Below are 22823 nucleotides of genomic sequence, written 5' to 3'. Positions count from 1 at the left end.
GTACTGTTTAAACTAGATGATAGGAACACTGGACAATTGCCATCCTGTTGCAAGATAAATAAACACTTTTCCATAAACAAGGTCTAAATCATGTTTGATGCACTTGTAAATTCAATGGTGTTATTTGCCCCCTAGTGGCGCTTTCTGGTACTTAGAAAGTCAACGCAAACAGGAAGTTAGAATTTGTTTTGCACGCAAAAAGCAGCTACAAGCAACGCTAGGTGATTCAATGTGGACAATTTCTTGTCACGCTTCAGCCTTGGAAAAATATTTGTTTGTAAGTTCGATTCCATAAGCTAATGATGATAATCTTGTTATTGATGACTCTTCATATACAGTTCAATGTTTTGCGTTTACTCAAAACTAGCAATGATTTTGTGTATGTCACTGTATTACTTTGCTCATGCGTCATGCAAACGAATTGTAAAATATACAACACTTTTTTGTTACTGTTTCTAGTGTAATATGCTTTGTTATTCTAAATAGATGGATTGAACACTAAAGTATATTCTTTTCTGTATTTTGCTAGTTTCACAACATAAACGTTTTCAATATATTCATTCAAGAAAAGTCACTTGGGAGTTTTATTGAAGACTTAGTTGTTAGCTATCTGTCTAGTTTTGCATGGGAACGCAACTCAAGGGCAGAATAGGAACACTGTGGACAATTGTCATCAAGTTGCAACCTTGAAATACAGAAATAAACACTTTTCCATAAACAAGGTCTAAATCATGTTTGATGCACTCTGTAACATTATTGCAGTACTGTTTAAACTAGATGATACAATGTGGACAATTGTCATCAAGTTGCAACCTTGAAATACAGAAATAAACACTTTTCCATAAACAAGGTCTAAATCATGTTTGATGCACTCTGTAAATTTTTGCAGTACTGTTTAAACTAGATGATACAATGTGGACAATTGTCATCAAGTTGCAACCTTGAAATACAGAAATAAACACTTTTCCATAAACAAGGTCTAAATCATGTTTGATGCACTCTGTAACATTTTTGCAGTACTGTTTAAACTAGATGATACAACTGTGGACAATTGTCATCAAGTTGCAACCTTGAAATACAGAAATAAACACTTTTCCATAAACAAGGTCTAAATCATGTTTGATGCACTCTGTAGGTTACATTTTTGCAGTACTGTTTAAACTAGATGATACACTGTGGACAATTTTTCAGCAAGTTGCAACCTTGAAATACAGAAATAAACACTTTTCCATAAACAAGGTCTAAATCATGTTTGATGCACTCTGTAGGTTACGTTTTTGCAGTACTGTTTAAAACTAGATGATGAACACTGTGGACAATTGTCATCAAGTTGCAACCTTGAAATACAGAAATAAACACTTTTCCATAAACAAGGTCTAAATCATGTTTGATGCACTCTGTGGGTTACGTTTTTGCAGTACTGTTTAAAACTAGATTATAGATGAACACTGTGGACAATTGTCATCAAGTTGCAACCTTGAAATACAGAAATAAACACTTTTCCATAAACAAGGTCTAAATCATGTTTGATGCACTCTGTAAATTACGTTTTTGCAGTACTGTTTAAAACTAGATGATAGGAACACTGGACAATTGTCATCAAGTTGCAACCTTGAAATACAGAAATAAACACTTTTCCATAAACAAGGTCTAAATCATGTTTGATTGCACTCTGTAACATTATTGCAGTACTGTTTAAACTAGATGATACAATGTGGACAATTGTCATCAAGTTGCAACCTTGAAATACAGAAATAAACACTTTTCCATAAACAAGGTCTAAATCATGTTTGATGCACTCTGTAGGTTACGTTTTTGCAGTACTGTTTAAACTAGATGATACAAGTTGCAACCTTGAAATACAGAAATAAACACTTTTCCATAAACAAGGTCTAAATCATGTTTGATGCACTCTGTAAGTTACATTTTTGCAGTACTGTTTAAACTAGATGATAGGAAATGTGGACAATTTGTCATCAAGTTGCAACCTTGAAATACAGAAATAAACACTTTTCCATAAACAAGGTCTAAATCATGTTTGATGCACTCTGTAGGTTACGTTTTTGAAATACAGTACTTTTCCATAAACAAGGTCTAAATCATGTTTGATGCACTCTGTGGACATTTTTGCAGTACTGTTTAAACTAGATGATACAAGTTGCAACCTTGAAATACAGAAATAAACACTTTTCCATAAACAAGGTCTAAATCATGTTTGATGCACTCTGTAGGTTACGTTTTTGCAGTACTGTTTAAAAAGACTAGAACACTGTGGACAATTTTTCAGCAAGTTGCAACCTTGAAATACAGAAATAAACACTTTTCCATAAACAAGGTCTAAATCATGTTTGATGCACTCTGTAACATTTTTGCAGTACTGTTTAAAACTAGATGATACAACACTGGACAATTGTCATCAAGTTGCAACCTTGAAATACAGAAATAAACACTTTTCCATAAACAAGGTCTAAATCATGTTTGATGCACTCTGTAGGTTACGTTTTTGCAGTACTGTTTAAAACTAGATGATAGGAACAATGTGGACAATTTTCAGCAAGTTGCAACCTTGAAATACAGAAATAAACACTTTTCCATAAACAAGGTCTAAATCATGTTTGATGCACTCTGTAACATTATTGCAGTACTGTTTAAACTAGATGATACAATGTGGACAATTGTCATCAAGTTGCAACCTTGAAATACAGAAATAAACACTTTTCCATAAACAAGGTCTAAATCATGTTTGATGCACTCTGTAACATTTTTGCAGTACTGTTTAAACTAGATGAAATAAACACTTTTCCATAAACAAGTTGCTAAACATGTTTGAAATACAGAAATAAACATTTTTAAACAAGGTCTAAATCATGTTTGATGCACTCAAGTTGCAACCTTGAAACACAGAAATAAACACTTTTCCATAAACAAGGTCTAAATCATGTTTGATGCACTCTGTAGGTTACGTTTTTGCAGTACTGTTTAAAACTAGATGATCTGAACACTGTGGACAATTTTTCAGCAAGTTGCAACCTTGAAATACAGAAATAAACACTTTTCCATAAACAAGGTCTAAATCATGTTTGATGCACTCTGTAAATTTTTGCAGTACTGTTTAAACTAGATGATGAACAATGTGGACAATTGTCATCAAGTTGCAACCTTGTAATACAGAAATAAACACTTTTCCATAAACAAGGTCTAAATCATGTTTGATGCACTCTGTAAATTACGTTTTTGCAGTACTGTTTAAACTAGATGATAGGAATGTGGACAATTGTCATCAAGTTGCAACCTTGAAATACAGAAATAAACACTTTTCCATAAACAAGGTCTAAATCATGTTTGATGCACTCTTGTAAGTTACGTTTTTGCAGTACTGTTTAAAACTAGATGATAGGAACATGTGGACAATTGTCATCAAGTTGCAACCTTGAAATACAGAAATAAACACTTTTCCATAAACAAGGTCTAAATCATGTTTGATGCACTCTGTAGGTTACATTTTTTTTGCAGTACTTTTTAAACAGAGTCTAAATCATGTTTGATGCACTTTGTCAGTTACATTTTTGCAACTGTTTAAACTAGAAATAAAACTTTTCCATCCTAAACAAGGTCTAAATCATGTTTGATTACAATGGTTACATTTTTTCAGTACTGTTTAAAACTAGATGTTATTTGAACACTGTGGCGCTTTTGGTACTTAGAAAGTGCAACCTTGAAATACGGGAAATAAACACTTTTCCATAAACAAGGTCTAAATCATGTTTGATGCAGGTCTTTCAATGTAGTTATTTTTGTCACGCTTCAGCCTTGGAAAAATATTTGTTTGTAAGTTCGATTCAACATTTAGACTAATTGATAATCTTGTTATTGATAAGTTTCAGATATCAATGTTTTCCATAAACAAGGTTAAATCATGTTTGATGCACTCTGTAATTACTTTTTGCAGTCACTGTTTAAAATATAGATATAGTTTTGTTACTGTTTCTGTGTAAATGCTTTGTTATCATAGATGGCAACATTATTACAGAAATAAACACTTTTCCATAAACAATTAAATCATGTTTGCATCATGCACTGCTGTAACATTATTGCAGTACTGTATTAAACTTCAAAGATGTACAACAATGTGGACAATTGTCATCAAGTTGCAACCTTGAAATACAGAAATAAACACTTTTCCATAAACAAGGTCTAAATCATGTTTTATTGAAGACTTAGATTTACTGTGGACAATTGAACACTTTGTTAGCTATCTAAACAGTTTTGCATGGTCTAAATCATGTTTGATGCACTCAAGGTACTGTTTAAACTAGATGAATTGTCATCAAGTTGCAACCTTGAAATACAGAAATAAACACTTTTCCATAAACAAGGTCTAAATCATGTTTGATGCACTCTGTAAGTTACATTTTTGCAGTACTGTTTAAACTAGATTATAGAAACACTGGACAATTTGTCATCAAGTTGCAACCTTGAAATACAGAAATAAACACTTTTCCACAAACAAGGTCTAAATCATGTTTGATGCACTTTGTAGGTTACATTTTTGCAGTACTGTTTAAACTGGACAATTTGTCATCAAGTTGCAACCTTGAAATACAGAAATAAACACTTTTCCATAAACAAGGTCTAAATCATGTTTGATGCACTCTGTAAGTTACATTTTTGCAGTACTGTTTAAACTAGATGATACAACACTGGACAATTGTCATCAAGTTGCAACCTTGAAATACAGAAATAAACACTTTTCCATAAACAAGGTCTAAATCATGTTTGATGCACTTTGTACATTACAGTACTTTTGCAGTACTGTTTAAACTAGATTATAGAAACACTGGACAATTTTTCAGCAAGTTGCAACCTTGAAATACAGAAATAAACACTTTTCCATAAACAAGGTCTAAATCATGTTTGATTGCACTCTGTAAGTTACATTTTTGCAGTACTGTTTAAACTAGATGATACAAAGTTGCAACCTTGAAATACAGAAATAAACACTTTTCCATAAACAAGGTCTAAATCATGTTTGATGCACTTTGTAGTTACATTTTTGCAGTACTGTTTAAACTAGATTATAGAACACTGGACAATTGTCATCAAGTTGCAACCTTGAAATACAGAAATAAACACTTTTCCATAAACAAGGTATAAATCATGTTTGATGCACTCTAAGTTACATTATTGCAGTACTTTTTAAACTAGATTAAACATTTACATATTGCATTAAGTTCATTTATTGCAGTAGATGATCCAGAGCGACTGTGGACAATTGTCATCAAGTTGCAACCTTGAAATACAGAAATAAACACTTTTCCATAAACAAGGTCTAAATCATGTTTGATTGCACTCTAAGTTACATTTTTGCAGTACTGTTTAAACTAGATGATACAATGTGGACAATTGTCATCAAGTTGCAACCTTGAAATACAGAAATAAACACTTTTCCATAAACAAGGTCTAAATCATGTTTGATGCACTCTAACATTATTGCAGTACTGTTTAAACTAGATGATACAATGTGGACAATTTTTCAGCAAGTTGCAACCTTGAAATACAGAAATAAACACTTTTCCATAAACAAGGTCTAAATCATGTTTGATGCACTCTGTAGGTTACGTTTTTGCAGTACTGTTTAAAACTAGATGATAGGAACACACTGTGGACAATTTTTCAGCAAGTTGCAAGACTTGAAATACAGAAATAAACACTTTTCCATAAACAAGGTCTAAATCATGTTTGATGCACTCTGTAGGTTATGTTTTTGCAGTACTGTTTAAACTAGATGATACAATGTGGACAATTGTCATCAAGTTGCAACCTTGAAATACAGAAATAAACACTTTTCCAGAAACAAGGTCTAAATCATGTTTGATGCACTCTGTAGGTTACATTATTGCAGTACTGTTTAAACTAGATGATACAATGTGGACAATTGTCATCAAGTTGCAACCTTGAAATACAGAAATAAACACTTTTCCATAAACAAGGTCTAAATCATGTTTGATGCACTTTGTAAGTTACATTTTTGCAGTACTGTTTAAAACTAGATGATAGGAACAATGTGGACAATTTTCATCAAGTTGCAACCTTGAAATACAGAAATAAACACTTTTCCATAAACAAGGTCTAAATCATGTTTGATGCACTTTGTAAGTTACATTTTTGCAGTACTGTTTAAACTAGATGATACAATGTGGACAATTGTCATCAAGTTGCAACCTTGTAATACAGAAATAAACACTTTTCCATAAACAAGGTCTAAATCATGTTTGATGCACTCTGTAGGTTACGTTTTTGCAGTACTGTTTAAAACTAGATGAGAGGAACACTGGACAATTTTTCAGCAAGTTGCAACCTTGAAATACAGAAATAAACACTTTTCCATAAACAAGGACTAAATCATGTTTGATGCACTCTGTAGGTTACGTTTTTTGCAGTACTGTTTAAAACTAGATGATAGGAACACTGTGGACAATTTTTCAGCAAGTTGCAACCTTGAAATACAGAAATAAACACTTTTCCATAAACAAGGTCTAAATCATGTTTGATTGAATTGCAGTACTGTTTAAACAGAAAGTTGCAACCTTGAAATACAGAAATAAACACTTTTCCATAAACAAGGTCTAAATCATGTTTGATGCACTCTGTAGGTTACGTTTTTGCAGTACTGTTTAAAACTAGATGAGAGGAACACTGGACAATTTTTCAGCAAGTTGCAACCTTGAAATACAGAAATAAACACTTTTCCATAAACAAGGTCTAAATCATGTTTGATGCACTCTGTACATTTTTGCAGTACTGTTTAAACTAGATGATACAATGTGGACAATTGTCATCAAGTTGCAACCTTGAAATACAGAAATAAACACTTTTCCATAAACAAGGTCTAAATCATGTTTGATGCACTCTGTAGGTTACGTTTTTGAAATACAGAAATAAACACTTTTCCATAAACAAGGTCTAAATCATGATACATTGCACTCTAACATTGGACAACTGTTTCTAGATGATACAATGTGGACAATTGTCATCAAGTTGCAACCTTGTAATACAGAAATAAACACTTTTCCATAAACAAGGTCTAAATCATGTTTGATGCACTCTGTAGGTTACGTTTTTTTTGAACCTTGTAATACAGAAATAAACACTTTTCCATAAACAAGGTCTAAATCATGTTTGATGCACTCTTGTAAGTTGTAGGTTACGATACAAGTTTTGAAATACAGAAATAAACACTTTTCCATAAACAAGATCTAAATCATGTTTGATGCACTCTGTAGGTTACTAGACTGTTTAAAACTAGATGATATAGGAACACTGTGGACAATTTTTCATCAAGTTGCAACCTTGAAATACAGAAATAAACACTTTTCCATAAACAAGGTCTAAATCATGTTTGATGCACTCTGTAGGTTACGTTTTTGAAATACAGAAATAAACACTTTTCCATAAACAAAGTCTAAATCATGTTTGATGCACTTTGTAAGTTACATTTTTGCAGTACTGTTTAAACTAGATTATAGGAACTGTGCTGCCATCCTGTTAGAAGATAACAGATTATTTTATTACAATGGTTAAATTGGATTTTCATTGTGTTCAATGGTGTTATTTGCCCCCTAGTGGCGCTTTCTGGTACTTAGAAAGTCAACGCAAACGGGAAGTTCAGAATTTGTTTTGCACGCAAAGAAGCAGCTACAAGCAACGCTACGGTGCAGGTCTTTCAATGTAGTTATTTCTTGTCACGCTTCAGCCTTGGAAAAATATTTGTTTGTAAGTTCGATTCAAGCATTTAGCTAATGATGATAATCTTGTTATTGATAGAGTTTCTTACATATCAATGTTGGTTGCGTTTACTCACAAATTGCAATGCCTGTAAGTCGCTCTGGATAAGAGCGTCTGCTAAATGACTTAAATGTAAATGTAATGTGTATGTCGTTAGCTGTATTACTTTGCTCATGCGTCATGCAAACGAATTGTAAAATATACAATACTGTAGTTTTGTTACTGTTTCTAGTGTAATATGCTTTGTTATTCTACATAGATGGTTATACATTATTAGAGTAATGAAAGGAGCAATTACCATATGGTTAACAATTAGATATATGGTTTGGCATCATGCCAGATGCATGGTACCTTAGCACGTGCTTTGTATTATGCAACTTCAAATGTTTAATGTACAGCTACAGTATGTCGGTGTGAATTGAACACTAAAGTATATTCTTTTCTGTATTTTGCAGTTTCACAACATAAACGTTTTCAATATATTCATTCAAGAAAAGTCACGCCTTGGGAGTTTTATTGAAGACTTAGTTGTTAGCTATCTGTCTAGTTTTGCATGGGAACGCAACTCAAGGGCAGAATAGGAACACTGTGGACAATTGTCATCAAGTTGCAACCTTGAAATACAGAAATAAACACTTTTCCATAAACAAGGTCTAAATCATGTTTGATTGCACTCTGTAACATTATTGCAGTACTGTTTAAACTAGATGATACAATGTGGACAATTGTCATCAAGTTGCAACCTTGAAATACAGAAATAAACACTTTTCCATAAACAAGGTCTAAATCATGTTTGATTGCACTCTGTAAGTTACATTTGTGCAGTACTGTTTAAAACTAGATGATAGGAACACTGTGGACAATTTTTCAGCAAGTTGCAACCTTGAAATACAGAAATAAACACTTTTCCATAAACAAGGTCTAAATCATGTTTCACCTCCCACACTGCCCCTACTCGGATGGTATCGCGCCGTCCCAACCTTCGCTCTCTCTCCCTCGCTACTCTCTCCTCTTCCATCCTATCATCTCTTCCCTCCGCTCAAACCTTCTCCCACCTATCTCCTGATTCTGCCTCCTCAACCCTCCTCTCCTCCCTCTCTGCATCCCTTGACTCTCTATGTCCCCTATCCTCCAGGCCGGCTCGGTCCTCCCCTCCCGCTCCGTGGCTCGATGACTCATTGCGAGCTCACAGAACAGGGCTCCGGGCAGCCGAGCGGAAATGGAGGAAAACTCGCCTCCCTGCGGACCTGGCATCCTTTCACTCCCTCCTCTCTACATTTTCCTCCTCTGTCTCTGCTGCTAAAGCCACTTTCTACCACGCTAAATTCCAAGCTTCTGCCTCCAACCCTAGGAAGCTCTTTGCCACCTTCTCCTCCCTCCTGAATCCTCCGCCCCCTCCCCCCTCCTCCCTCTCTGCAGATGACTTCGTCAACCATTTTGAAAAGAAGGTCGACGACATCCGATCCTCGTTTGCTAAGTCAAACGACACCGCTGGTTCTGCTCACACTGCCCTACCCTGTGCTCTGACCTCTTTCTCCCCTCTCTCTCCAGATGAAATCTCGCGTCTTGTGACGGCCGGCCGCCCAACAACCTGCCCGCTTGACCCTATCCCCTCCTCTCTTCTCCAGACCATTTCCGGAGACCTTCTCCCTTACCTCACCTCGCTCATCAACTCATCCCTGACCGTTGGCTACGTCCCTTCCGTCTTCAAGAGAGCGAGAGTTGCACCCCTTCTGAAAAAACCTACACTCGATCCCTCCGATGTCAACAATTACAGACCAGTATCCCTTCTTTCTTTTCTCTCCAAAACTCTTGAACGTGCCGTCCTTGGCCAGCTCTCCCGCTATCTCTCTCTGAATGACCTTCTTGATCCAAATCAGTCAGGTTTCAAGACTAGTCATTCAACTGAGACTGCTCTCCTCTGTATCACGGAGGCGCTCCGCACTGCTAAAGCTAACTCTCTCTCCTCTGCTCTCATCCTTCTAGATCTATCGGCTGCCTTCGATACTGTGAACCATCAGATCCTCCTCTCCACCCTCTCCGAGTTGGGCATCTCCGGCGCGGCCCACGCTTGGATTGCGTCCTACCTGACAGGTCGCTCCTACCAGGTGGCGTGGCGAGAATCTGTCTCCTCACCACGCGCTCTCACCACTGGTGTCCCCAGGGCTCTGTTCTTGGCCCTCTCCTATTCTCGCTATACACCAAGTCACTTGGCTCTGTCATAACCTCACATGGTCTCTCTTATCATTGCTATGCAGACGACACACAATTGATCTTCTCCTTTCCCCTTCTGATGACCAGGTGGCGAATCGCATCTCTGCATGTCTGGCAGACATATCAGTGTGGATGACGGATCACCACCTCAAGCTGAACCTCGGCAAGACGGAGCTGCTCTTCCTCCCGGGAAGGACTGCCCGTTCCATGATCTCGCCATCACGGTTGACAACTCCATTGTGTCCTCCTCCCAGAGCGCCAAGAACCTTGGCGTGATCCTGGACAACACCCTGTCGTTCTCAACTAACATCAAGGCGGTGGCCCGTTCCTGTAGGTTCATGCTCTACAACATCCGCAGAGTACGACCCTGCCTCACACAGGAAGCGGCGCAGGTCCTAATCCAGGCACTTGTCATCTCCCGTCTGGATTACTGCAACTCGCTGTTGGCTGGGCTCCCTGCCTGTGCCATTAAACCCCTTCAACTCATCCAGAACGCCGCAGCCAGTCTGGTGTTCAACCTTCCCAAGTTCTCTCACGTCACCCCGCTCCTCCGTTCTCTCCACTGGCTTCCAGTTGAAGCTCGCATCCGCTACAAGACCATGGTGCTTGCCTACGGAGCTGGGAGGGGAACGGCACCTCAGTACCTCCAGGCTCTGATCAGGCCCTACACCCAAACAAGGGCACTGCGTTCATCCACCTCTGGCCTGCTCGCCTCCCTACCACTGAGGAAGTACAGCTCCCGCTCAGCCCAGTCAAAACTGTTCGCTGCCCTGGCCCCCCAATGGTGGAACAAACTCCCTCACGACGCCAGGACAGCGGAGTCAATCACCACCTTCCGGAGACACCTGAAACCCCACCTCTTTAAGGAATACCTAGGATAGGTTAAGTAATCCCTCTCACCCCACCCCCCCTAGTTTTAGATGCACTATTGTTAAGTGACTGTCCCACTGGATGTCATAAGGTGATTGCACCAATTTGTAAGTCGCTCTGGATAAGAGCGTCTGCTAAATGACTTAAATGTAAATGTAAATGTTTGATGCACTCTGTAGGTTACGTTTTTGCAGTACTGTTTAAAACTAGATGAGAGGAACACTGGACAATTTTTCAGCAAGTTGCAACCTTGAAATACAGAAATAAACACTTTTCCATAAACAAGGTCTAAATCATGTTTGATTGCACTCTGTAACATTATTGCAGTACTGTTTAAACTAGATGATACAAGTTGCAACCTTGAAATACAGAAATAAACACTTTTCCATAAACAAGGTCTAAATCATGTTTGATGCACTCTGTAGGTTACGTTTTTGCAGTACTGTTTAAACTAGATGATACAATGTGGACAATTGTCATCAAGTTGCAACCTTGAAATACAGAAATAAACACTTTTCCATAAAGGTCTAAATCATGTTTGATGCACTCTGTAGGTTACGTTTTTGAAATACAGAAAAAAAACACTTTTCCATAAACAAGGTCTAAATCATGTTTGATGCACTCTGTAGGTTACGTTTTTGAAATACAGAAATAAACACTTTTCCATAAACAAGGTCTAAATCATGTTTGATGCACTCTTGTAAGTTACGTTTTTGCAGTACTGTTTAAAACTAGATGATATAGGAACACTGGACAATTTTTCAGCAAGTTGCAACCTTGAAATACAGAAATAAACACTTTTCCATAAACAAGGTCTAAATCATGTTTGATGCACTCTGTAAATTATTGCAGTACTGTTTAAACTAGATGATACAAGTTGCAACCTTGAAATACAGAAATAAACACTTTTCCATAAACAAGGTCTAAATCATGTTTGATGCACTCTGTACGTTACGTTTTTGAAATACAGAAATAAACACTTTTCCATAAACAAGGTCTAAATCATGTTTGATGCACTCTGTAAATTATTGCAGTACTGTTTAAACTAGATGATACAATGTGGACAATTGTCATCAAGTTGCAACCTTGAAATACAGAAATAAACACTTTTCCATAAACAAGGTTCTAAATCATGTTTGATGCACTCTGTAAATTATTGCAGTACTGTTTAAACTAGATGATACAATGTGGACAATTGTCATCAAGTTGCAACCTTGAAATACAGAAATAAACACTTTTCCATAAACAAGGTCTAAATCATGTTTGATGCACTCTAAATTATTGCAGTACTGTTTAAACTAGATGATACAAGTTGCAACCTTGAAATACAGAAATAAACACTTTTCCATAAACAAGGTCTAAATCATGTTTGATGCACTCTGTAAATTATTGCAGTACTGTTTAAACTAGATGATACAAGTTGCAACCTTGAAATACAGAAATAAACACTTTTCCATAAACAAGGTCTAAATCATGTTTGATGCACTCTGTAGGTTACGTTTTTGCAGTACTGTTTAAAACTAGATGATCTGAACACTGGACAATTTTTCAGCAAGTTGCAACCTTGAAATACAGAAATAAACACTTTTCCATAAACAAGGTCTAAATCATGTTTGATGCACTCTGTAGGTTACGTTTTTGAAATACAGAAATAAACACTTTTCCATAAACAAGGTCTAAATCATGTTTGATGCACTCTGTAGGTTACGTTTTTGCAGTACTGTTTAAAACTAGATGATCTGAACACTGGACAATTTTTCAGCAAGTTGCAACCTTGAAATACAGAAATAAACTCTTTTCCGTAAACAAGGTCTAAATCATGTTTGATGCACTCTGTAACATTATTGCAGTACTGTTTAAACTAGATGATACAATGTGGACAATTGTCATCAAGTTGCAACCTTGTAATACAGAAATAAACACTTTTCCATAAACATTTACATTTACATTTAAGTCATTTAGCAGACGCTCTTATCCAGAGCATGTTTGATGCACTCTAACATTATTGCAGTACTGTTTAAACTAGATGATACAATGTGGACAATTGTCATCAAGTTGCAACCTTGTAGTACAGAAATAAACACTTTTCCATAAACAAGGTCTAAATCATGTTTGATGCACTCTTGTAAGTTACGTTTTTGCAGTACTGTTTAAACTAGATGATACAAGTTGCAACCTTGAAATACAGAAATAAACACTTTTCCATAAACAAGGTCTAAATCATGTTTGATGCACTCTGTAGGTTACGTTTTTTAAATACAGAAATAAACACTTTTCCATAAACAAGGTCTAAATCATGTTTGATGCAATCTGTAGGTTACGTTTTTGAAATACAGAAATAAACACTTTTCCATAAACAAGGTCTAAATCATGTTTGATGCAATCTGTAGGTTACGTTTTTGAAATACAGAAATAAACACTTTTCCATAAACAAGGTCTAAATCATGTTTGATTGCACTCTGTAACATTATTGCAGTACTGTTTAAACTAGATTATAGGAACTGTGCTGCCATCCTGTTAGAAGATAACAGATTATTTTATTACAATGGTTAAATTGGATTTTCATTGTGTTCAATGGTGTTATTTGCCCCCTAGTGGCGCTTTCTGGTACTTAGAAAGTCAACGCAAACGGGAAGTTCAGAATTTGTTTTGCACGCAAAGAAGCAGCTACAAGCAACGCTATGGTGCAGATCTTTCTATGTAGTTATTTCTTGTCACGCTTCAGCCTTGGAAAAATATTTGTTTGTAAGTTCGATTCAAGCATTTAGCTAATGATGATAATCTTGTTATTGATAGAGTTTCTTACATATCAATGTTGGTTGCATTTACTCACAAATTGCAATGCCTTTTGTGTATGTCGTTAGCTGTATTACTTTGCTCATGCGTCATGCAAACGAATTGTAAAATATACAATACTGTAGTTTTGTTACTGTTTCTAGTGTAATATGCTTTGTTATTCTACATAGATGGTTATACATTATTAGAGTAATGAAAGGAGCAATTACCATATGGTTAACAATTAGATATATGGTTTGGCATCATGCCAGATGCATGGTACCTTAGCACGTGCTTTGTATTATGCAACTTCAAATGTTTAATGTACAGCTACAGTATGTCGGTGTGAATTGAACACTAAAGTATATTCTTTTCTGTATTTTGCAGTTTCACAACATAAACGTTTTCAATATATTCATTCAAGAAAAGTCACGCCTTGGGAGTTTTATTGAAGACTTAGTTGTTAGCTATCTGTCTAGTTTTGCATGGGAACGCAACTCAAGGGCAGAATAGGAACACTGTGGACAATTGTCATCAAGTTGCAACCTTGAAATACAGAAATAAACACTTTTCCATAAACAAGGTCTAAATCATGTTTGATTGCACTCTGTAACATTATTGCAGTACTGTTTAAAACTAGATTATAGGAACACTGTGGACAATTGTCATCAAGTTGCAACCTTGAAATACAGAAATAAACACTTTTCCACAAACAAGGTCTAAATCATGTTTGATGCACTTTGTAAGTTACATTTTTGCAGTAGTACTGTTTAAACAATTTTTCAGCAAGTTGCAATTGAAATAGAAATAAACACTTTTCCATGAACAAGGTCTAAATCATGTTTGATGCACTCTGTGGTTACAATTTTGTCATTGCAAGTTGCAACCTTGAAATACAGAAATAAACACTTTTCCATAAACAAGGTCTAAATCATGTTTGATGCACTCTGTGGGTTACGTTTTTGCAGTACTGTTTAAAACTAGATTATAGGAACACTGTGGACAATTGTCATCAAGTTGCAACCTTGAAATACAGAAATAACACTTTTCCATAAACAAGGTCTAAATCATGTTTGATGCACTCTGTAAGTTACGTTTTTGCAGTACTGTTTAAAACTAGATGATAGGAACACTGTGGACAATTGTCATCAAGTTGCAACCTTGAAATACAGAAATAAACACTTTTCCATAAACAAGGTCTAAATCATGTTTGATTGCACTCTGTAACATTATTGCAGTACTGTTTAAACTAGATGATACAATGTGGACAATTGTCATCAAGTTGCAACCTTGAAATACAGAAATAAACACTTTTCCATAAACAAGGTCTAAATCATGTTTGATGCACTCTGTAGGTTACGTTTTTGCAGTACTGTTTAAACTAGATGATACAAGTTGCAACCTTGAAATACAGAAATAAACACTTTTCCATAAACAAGGTCTAAATCATGTTTGATGCACTCTGTAAGTTACGTTTTTGCAGTACTGTTTAAAACTAGATGATAGGAACACTGTGGACAATTTTTCATCAAGTTGCAACCTTGAAATACAGAAATAAACACTTTTCCATAAACAAGGTCTAAATCATGTTTGATTGCACTCTAACATTATTGCAGTACTGTTTAAACTAGATGATACAATGTGGACAATTGTCATCAAGTTGCCACCTTGAAATACAGAAATAAACACTTTTCCATAAACAAGGTCTAAATCATGTTTGATGCACTCTGTAGGTTACGTTTTTGCAGTACTGTTTAAAACTAGATGATAGGAACACTGGACAATTTTTCAGCAAGTTGCAACCTTGAAATACAGAAATAAACACTTTTCCATAAACGAGGTCTAAATCATGTTTGATGCACTCTGTAACATTATTGCAGTACTGTTTAAACTAGATGATACAATGTGGACAATTGTCATCAAGTTGCAACCTTGTAATACAGAAATAAACACTTTTCCATAAACAAGGTCTAAATCATGTTTGATGAACTCTGTAGGTTACGTTTTTGAAATACAGAAATAAACACTTTTCCATAAACAAGGTCTAAATCATGTTTGATGCACTCTGTAGGTTACGTTTTTGCAGTACTGTTTAAAACTAGATGATACGAACACTGTGGACAATTTTTCAGCAAGTTGCAACCTTGAAATACAGAAATAAACACTTTTCCATAAACAAGGTCTAAATCATGTTTGATGCACTCTAAATTATTGCAGTACTGTTTAAACTAGATGATACAATGTGGACAATTGTCATCAAGTTGCAACCTTGTAATACAGAAATAAACACTTTTCCATAAACAAGGTCTAAATCATGTTTGATGCACTCTAAATTATTGCAGTACTGTTTAAACTAGATGATACAATGTGGACAATTGTCATCAAGTTGCAACCTTGTAATACAGAAATAAACACTTTTCCATAAACAAGGTCTAAATCATGTTTGATGCACTCTTGTAAGTTACGTTTTTGCAGTACTGTTTAAAACTAGATTATAGGAACACTGTGGACAATTGTCATCAAGTTGCAACCTTGAAATACAGAAATAAACACTTTTCCACAAACAAGGTCTAAATCATGTTTGATGCACTTTGTAAGTTACATTTTTGCAGTACTGTTTAAACTAGATTATAGGAACACTGTGGACAATTTTTCAGCAAGTTGCAACCTTGAAATACAGAAATAAACACTTTTCCATGAACAAGGTCTAAATCATGTTTGATGCACTCTGTAGGTTACATTTTTGCAGTACTGTTTAAAACTAGATGATCTGAACACTGTGGACAATTGTCAGCAAGTTGCAACCTTGAAATACAGAAATAAACACTTTTCCATAAACAAGGTCTAAATCATGTTTGATGCACTCTGTGGGTTACGTTTTTGCAGTACTGTTTAAAACTAGATTATAGGAACACTGTGGACAATTGTCATCAAGTTGCAACCTTGAAATACAGAAATAACACTTTTCCATAAACAAGGTCTAAATCATGTTTGATGCACTCTGTAAGTTACGTTTTTGCAGTACTGTTTAAAACTAGATGATAGGAACACTGGACAATTGTCATCAAGTTGCAACCTTGAAATACAGAAATAAACACTTTTCCATAAACAAGGTCTAAATCATGTTTGATTGCACTCTGTAACATTATTGCAGTACTGTTTAAACTAGATGATACAATGTGGACAATTGTCATCAAGTTGCAACCTTGAAATACAGAAATAAACACTTTTCCATAAACAAGGTCTAAATCATGTTTGATGCACTCTGTAGGTTACGTTTTTGCAGTACTGTTTAAACTAGATGATACAAGTTGCAACCTTGAAATACAGAAATAAACACTTTTCCATAAACAAGGTCTAAATCATGTTTGATGCACTCTGTAAGTTACGTTTTTGCAGTACTGTTTAAAACTAGATTATAGGAACACTGGACAATTTGTCATCAAGTTGCAACCTTGAAATACAGAAATAAACACTTTTCCATAAACAAGGTCTAAATCATGTTTGATGCACTCTGTGGGTTACGTTTTTGCAGTACTGTTTAAAACTAGATGATACAATGTGGACAATTGTCATCAAGTTGCAACCTTGAAATACAGAAATAAACACTTTTCCACAAACAAGGTCTAAATCATGTTTGATGCACTTTGTAAGTTACATTTTTGCAGTACTGTTTAAACTAGATTATAGAAACACTGGACAATTTTTCAGCAAGTTGCAACCTTGAAATACAGAAATAAACACTTTTCCATAAACAAGGTCTAAATGTTTGATTGCACTCTGTAACATTATTGCAGTACTGTTTAAACTAGATGATACAAGTTGCAACCTTGAAATACAGAAATAAACACTTTTCCATAAACAAGGTCTAAATCATGTTTGATGCACTTTGTAAGTTACATTTTTGCCGTACTGTTTAAACTAGATTATAGGAACACTGGACAATTGTCATCAAGTTGCAACCTTGAAATACAGAAATAAACACTTTTCCATAAACAAGGTATAAATCATGTTTGATTGCACTCTAAGTTACATTATTGCAGTACTGTTTAAACTAGATTTACATTTACATTTAAGTCATTTAGCAGACGCTCTTATCCAGAGCGACTGTGGACAATTGTCATCAAGTTGCAACCTTGAAATACAGAAATAAACACTTTTCCATAAACAAGGTCTATAATCATGTTTGATTGCACTCTAAGTTACATTATTGCAGTACTGTTTAAACTAGATGATACAATGTGGACAATTGTCATCAAGTTGCAACCTTGAAATACAGAAATAAACACTTTTCCATAAACAAGGTCTAAATCATGTTTGATGCACTCTAACATTATTGCAGTACTGTTTAAACTAGATGATACAATGTGGACAATTTTTCAGCAAGTTGCAACCTTGAAATACAGAAATAAACACTTTTCCATAAACAAGGTCTAAATCATGTTTGATGCACTCTGTAGGTTACGTTTTTGCAGGTACTGTTTAAAACTAGATGATAGGAACACACTGTGGACAATTTTTCAGCAAGTTGCAAGACTTGAAATACAGAAATAAACACTTTTCCATAAACAAGGTCTAAATCATGTTTGATGCACTCTAACATTATTGCAGTACTGTTTAAACTAGATGATACAATGTGGACAATTGTCATCAAGTTGCAACCTTGAAATACAGAAATAAACACTTTTCCAGAAACAAGGTCTAAATCATGTTTGATTGCACTCTAACATTATTGCAGTACTGTTTAAACTAGATGATACAATGTGGACAATTGTCATCAAGTTGCAACCTTGAAATACAGAAATAAACACTTTTCCATAAACAAGGTCTAAATCATGTTTGATGCACTTTGTAAGTTACATTATTGCAGTACTGTTTAAACTAGATGATACAATGTGGACAATTGTCATCAAGTTGCAACCTTGTAATACAGAAATAAACACTTTTCCATAAACAAGGTCTAAATCATGTTTGATGCACTTTGTAAGTTACATTTTTGCAGTACTGTTTAAACTAGATGATACAATGTGGACAATTGTCATCAAGTTGCAACCTTGAAATACAGAAATAAACACTTTTCCATAAACAAGGTCTAAATCATGTTTGATGCACTCTGTAACATTATTGCAGTACTGTTTAAACTAGATGATCTGAACACTGGACAATTTTTCATCAAGTTGCAACCTTGAAATACAGAAATAAACACTTTTCCATAAACAAGGTCTAAATCATGTTTGATGCACTCTGTAGGTTACGTTTTTGCAGTACTGTTTAAAACTAGAATATAGGAACACTGGACAATTGTCATCAAGTTGCAACCTTGAAATACAGAAATAAACACTTTTCCATAAACAAGGTCTAAATCATGTTTGATGCACTCTGTGGGTTACGTTTTTGCAGTACTGTTTAAAACTAGATGATACAATGTGGACAATTGTCATCAAGTTGCAACCTTGAAATACAGAAATAAACACTTTTCCACAAACAAGGTCTAAATCATGTTTGATGCACTTTGTAAGTTACATTTTTGCAGTACTGTTTAAACTAGATTATAGAAACACTGGACAATTTTTCAGCAAGTTGCAACCTTGAAATACAGAAATAAACACTTTTCCATAAACAAGGTCTAAATGTTTGATTGCACTCTGTAACATTATTGCAGTACTGTTTAAACTAGATGATACAAGTTGCAACCTTGAAATACAGAAATAAACACTTTTCCATAAACAAGGTCTAAATCATGTTTGATGCACTTTGTAAGTTACATTTTTGCCGTACTGTTTAAACTAGATTATAGGAACACTGGACAATTGTCATCAAGTTGCAACCTTGAAATACAGAAATAAACACTTTTCCATAAACAAGGTATAAATCATGTTTGATTGCACTCTAAGTTACATTATTGCAGTACTGTTTAAACTAGATTTACATTTACATTTGTCATTTAGCAGACGCTCTTATCCAGAGCGACTGTGGACAATTGTCATCAAGTTGCAACCTTGAAATACAGAAATAAACACTTTTCCATAAACAAGGTCTATAATCATGTTTGATTGCACTCTAAGTTACATTATTGCAGTACTGTTTAAACTAGATGATACAATGTGGACAATTGTCATCAAGTTGCAACCTTGAAATACAGAAATAAACACTTTTCCATAAACAAGGTCTAAATCATGTTTGATGCACTCTAACATTATTGCAGTACTGTTTAAACTAGATGATACAATGTGGACAATTTTTCAGCAAGTTGCAACCTTGAAATACAGAAATAAACACTTTTCCATAAACAAGGTCTAAATCATGTTTGATGCACTCTGTAGGTTACGTTTTTGCAGGTACTGTTTAAAACTAGATGATAGGAACACACTGTGGACAATTTTTCAGCAAGTTGCAAGACTTGAAATACAGAAATAAACACTTTTCCATAAACAAGGTCTAAATCATGTTTGATGCACTCTAACATTAAGTACTGTTTAAACTAGATGATACAATGTGGACAATTGTCATCAAGTTGCAACCTTGAAATACAGAAATAAACACTTTTCCAGAAACAAGGTCTAAATCATGTTTGATTGCACTCTAACATTATTGCAGTACTGTTTAAACTAGATGATACAATGTGGACAATTGTCATCAAGTTGCAACCTTGAAATACAGAAATAAACACTTTTCCATAAACAAGGTCTAAATCATGTTTGATGCACTTTGTAAGTTACATTATTGCAGTACTGTTTAAACTAGATGATACAATGTGGACAATTGTCATCAAGTTGCAACCTTGTAATACAGAAATAAACACTTTTCCATAAACAAGGTCTAAATCATGTTTGATGCACTTTGTAAGTTACATTTTTGCAGTACTGTTTAAACTAGATGATACAATGTGGACAATTGTCATCAAGTTGCAACCTTGAAATACAGAAATAAACACTTTTCCATAAACAAGGTCTAAATCATGTTTGATGCACTCTGTAACATTATTGCAGTACTGTTTAAACTAGATGATCTGAACACTGGACAATTTTTCATCAAGTTGCAACCTTGAAATACAGAAATAAACACTTTTCCATAAACAAGGTCTAAATCATGTTTGATGCACTCTGTAGGTTACGTTTTTGCAGTACTGTTTAAAACTAGAATATAGGAACACTGGACAATTGTCATCAAGTTGCAACCTTGAAATACAGAAATAAACACTTTTCCATAAACAAGGTCTAAATCATGTTTGATGCACTCTGTAACATTATTGCAGTACTGTTTAAACTAGATGATACAATGTGGACAATTGTCATCAAGTTGCAACCTTGAAATACAGAAATAAACACTTTTCCATAAACAAGGTCTAAATCATGTTTGATTGCACTCTGTAACATTATTGCAGTACTGTTTAAACTAGATGATACAATGTGGACAATTTTTCAGCAAGTTGCAACCTTGAAATACAGAAATAAACACTTTTCCATAAACAAGGACTAAATCATGTTTGATGCACTCTGTAGGTTACGTTTTTTGCAGTACTGTTTAAAACTAGATGATAGGAACACTGTGGACAATTTTTCAGCAAGTTGCAACCTTGAAATACAGAAATAAACACTTTTCCATAAACAAGGTCTAAATCATGTTTGATTGCACTCTGTAACATTATTGCAGTACTGTTTAAACTAGATGATCTGAACACTGTGGACAATTTTTCAGCAAGTTGCAACCTTGAAATACAGAAATAAACACTTTTCCATAAACAAGGTCTAAATCATGTTTGATGCACTCTGTAGGTTACGTTTTTGCAGTACTGTTTAAAACTAGATGAGAGGAACACTGGACAATTTTTCAGCAAGTTGCAACCTTGAAATACAGAAATAAACACTTTTCCATAAACAAGGTCTAAATCATGTTTGATTGCACTCTGTAACATTATTGCAGTACTGTTTAAACTAGATGATACAAGTTGCAACCTTGAAATACAGAAATAAACACTTTTCCATAAACAAGGTCTAAATCATGTTTGATGCACTCTGTAGGTTACGTTTTTGCAGTACTGTTTAAACTAGATGATACAATGTGGACAATTGTCATCAAGTTGCAACCTTGAAATACAGAAATAAACACTTTTCCATAAAGGTCTAAATCATGTTTGATGCACTCTGTAGGTTACGTTTTTGAAATACAGAAATAAACACTTTTCCATAAACAAGGTCTAAATCATGTTCGATTGCACTCTAACATTATTGCAGTACTGTTTAAACTAGATGATACAATGTGGACAATTGTCATCAAGTTGCAACCTTGTAATACAGAAATAAACACTTTTCCATAAACAAGGTCTAAATCATGTTTGATGCACTCTGTAGGTTATGTTTTTGCAGTACTGTTTAAACTAGATGATACAATGTGGACAATTGTCAGCAAGTTGCAACCTTGTAATACAGAAATAAACACTTTTCCATAAACAAGGTCTAAATCATGTTTGATGCACTCTGTAGGTTACGTTTTTGAAATACAGAAATAAACACTTTTCCATAAACAAGGTCTAAATCATGTTTGATGCACTCTTGTAAGTTACGTTTTTGCAGTACTGTTTAAAACTAGATGATACAAGTTGCAACCTTGAAATACAGAAATAAACACTTTTCCATAAACAAGATCTAAATCATGTTTGATGCACTCTGTAGGTTACGTTTTTGCAGGTACTGTTTAAAACTAGATGATATAGGAACACTGTGGACAATTTTTCAGCAAGTTGCAACCTTGAAATTCAGAAATAAACACTTTTCCATAAACAAGGTCTAAATCATGTTTGATGCACTCTGTAGGTTACGTTTTTGCAGTACTGTTTAAACTAGATGATACAAGTTGCAACCTTGAAATACAGAAATAAACACTTTTCCATAAACAAGGTCTAAATCATGTTTGATGCACTCTGTAAATTATTGCAGTACTGTTTAAACTAGATGATACAATGTGGACAATTGTCATCAAGTTGCAACCTTGAAATACAGAAATAAACACTTTTCCATAAACAAGGTTCTAAATCATGTTTGATGCACTCTGTAAATTATTGCAGTACGGTTTAAACTAGATGATACAATGTGGACAATTGTCATCAAGTTGCAACCTTGAAATACAGAAATAAACACTTTTCCATAAACAAGGTCTAAATCATGTTTGATGCACTCTGT

The sequence above is a fragment of the Oncorhynchus gorbuscha genome, linkage group LG20 (genome assembly GCF_021184085.1).
Source record: "Oncorhynchus gorbuscha isolate QuinsamMale2020 ecotype Even-year linkage group LG20, OgorEven_v1.0, whole genome shotgun sequence".
Lineage (NCBI taxonomy): Eukaryota > Metazoa > Chordata > Actinopteri > Salmoniformes > Salmonidae > Oncorhynchus > Oncorhynchus gorbuscha.
This window is presented reverse-complemented; position numbering follows the sequence as displayed.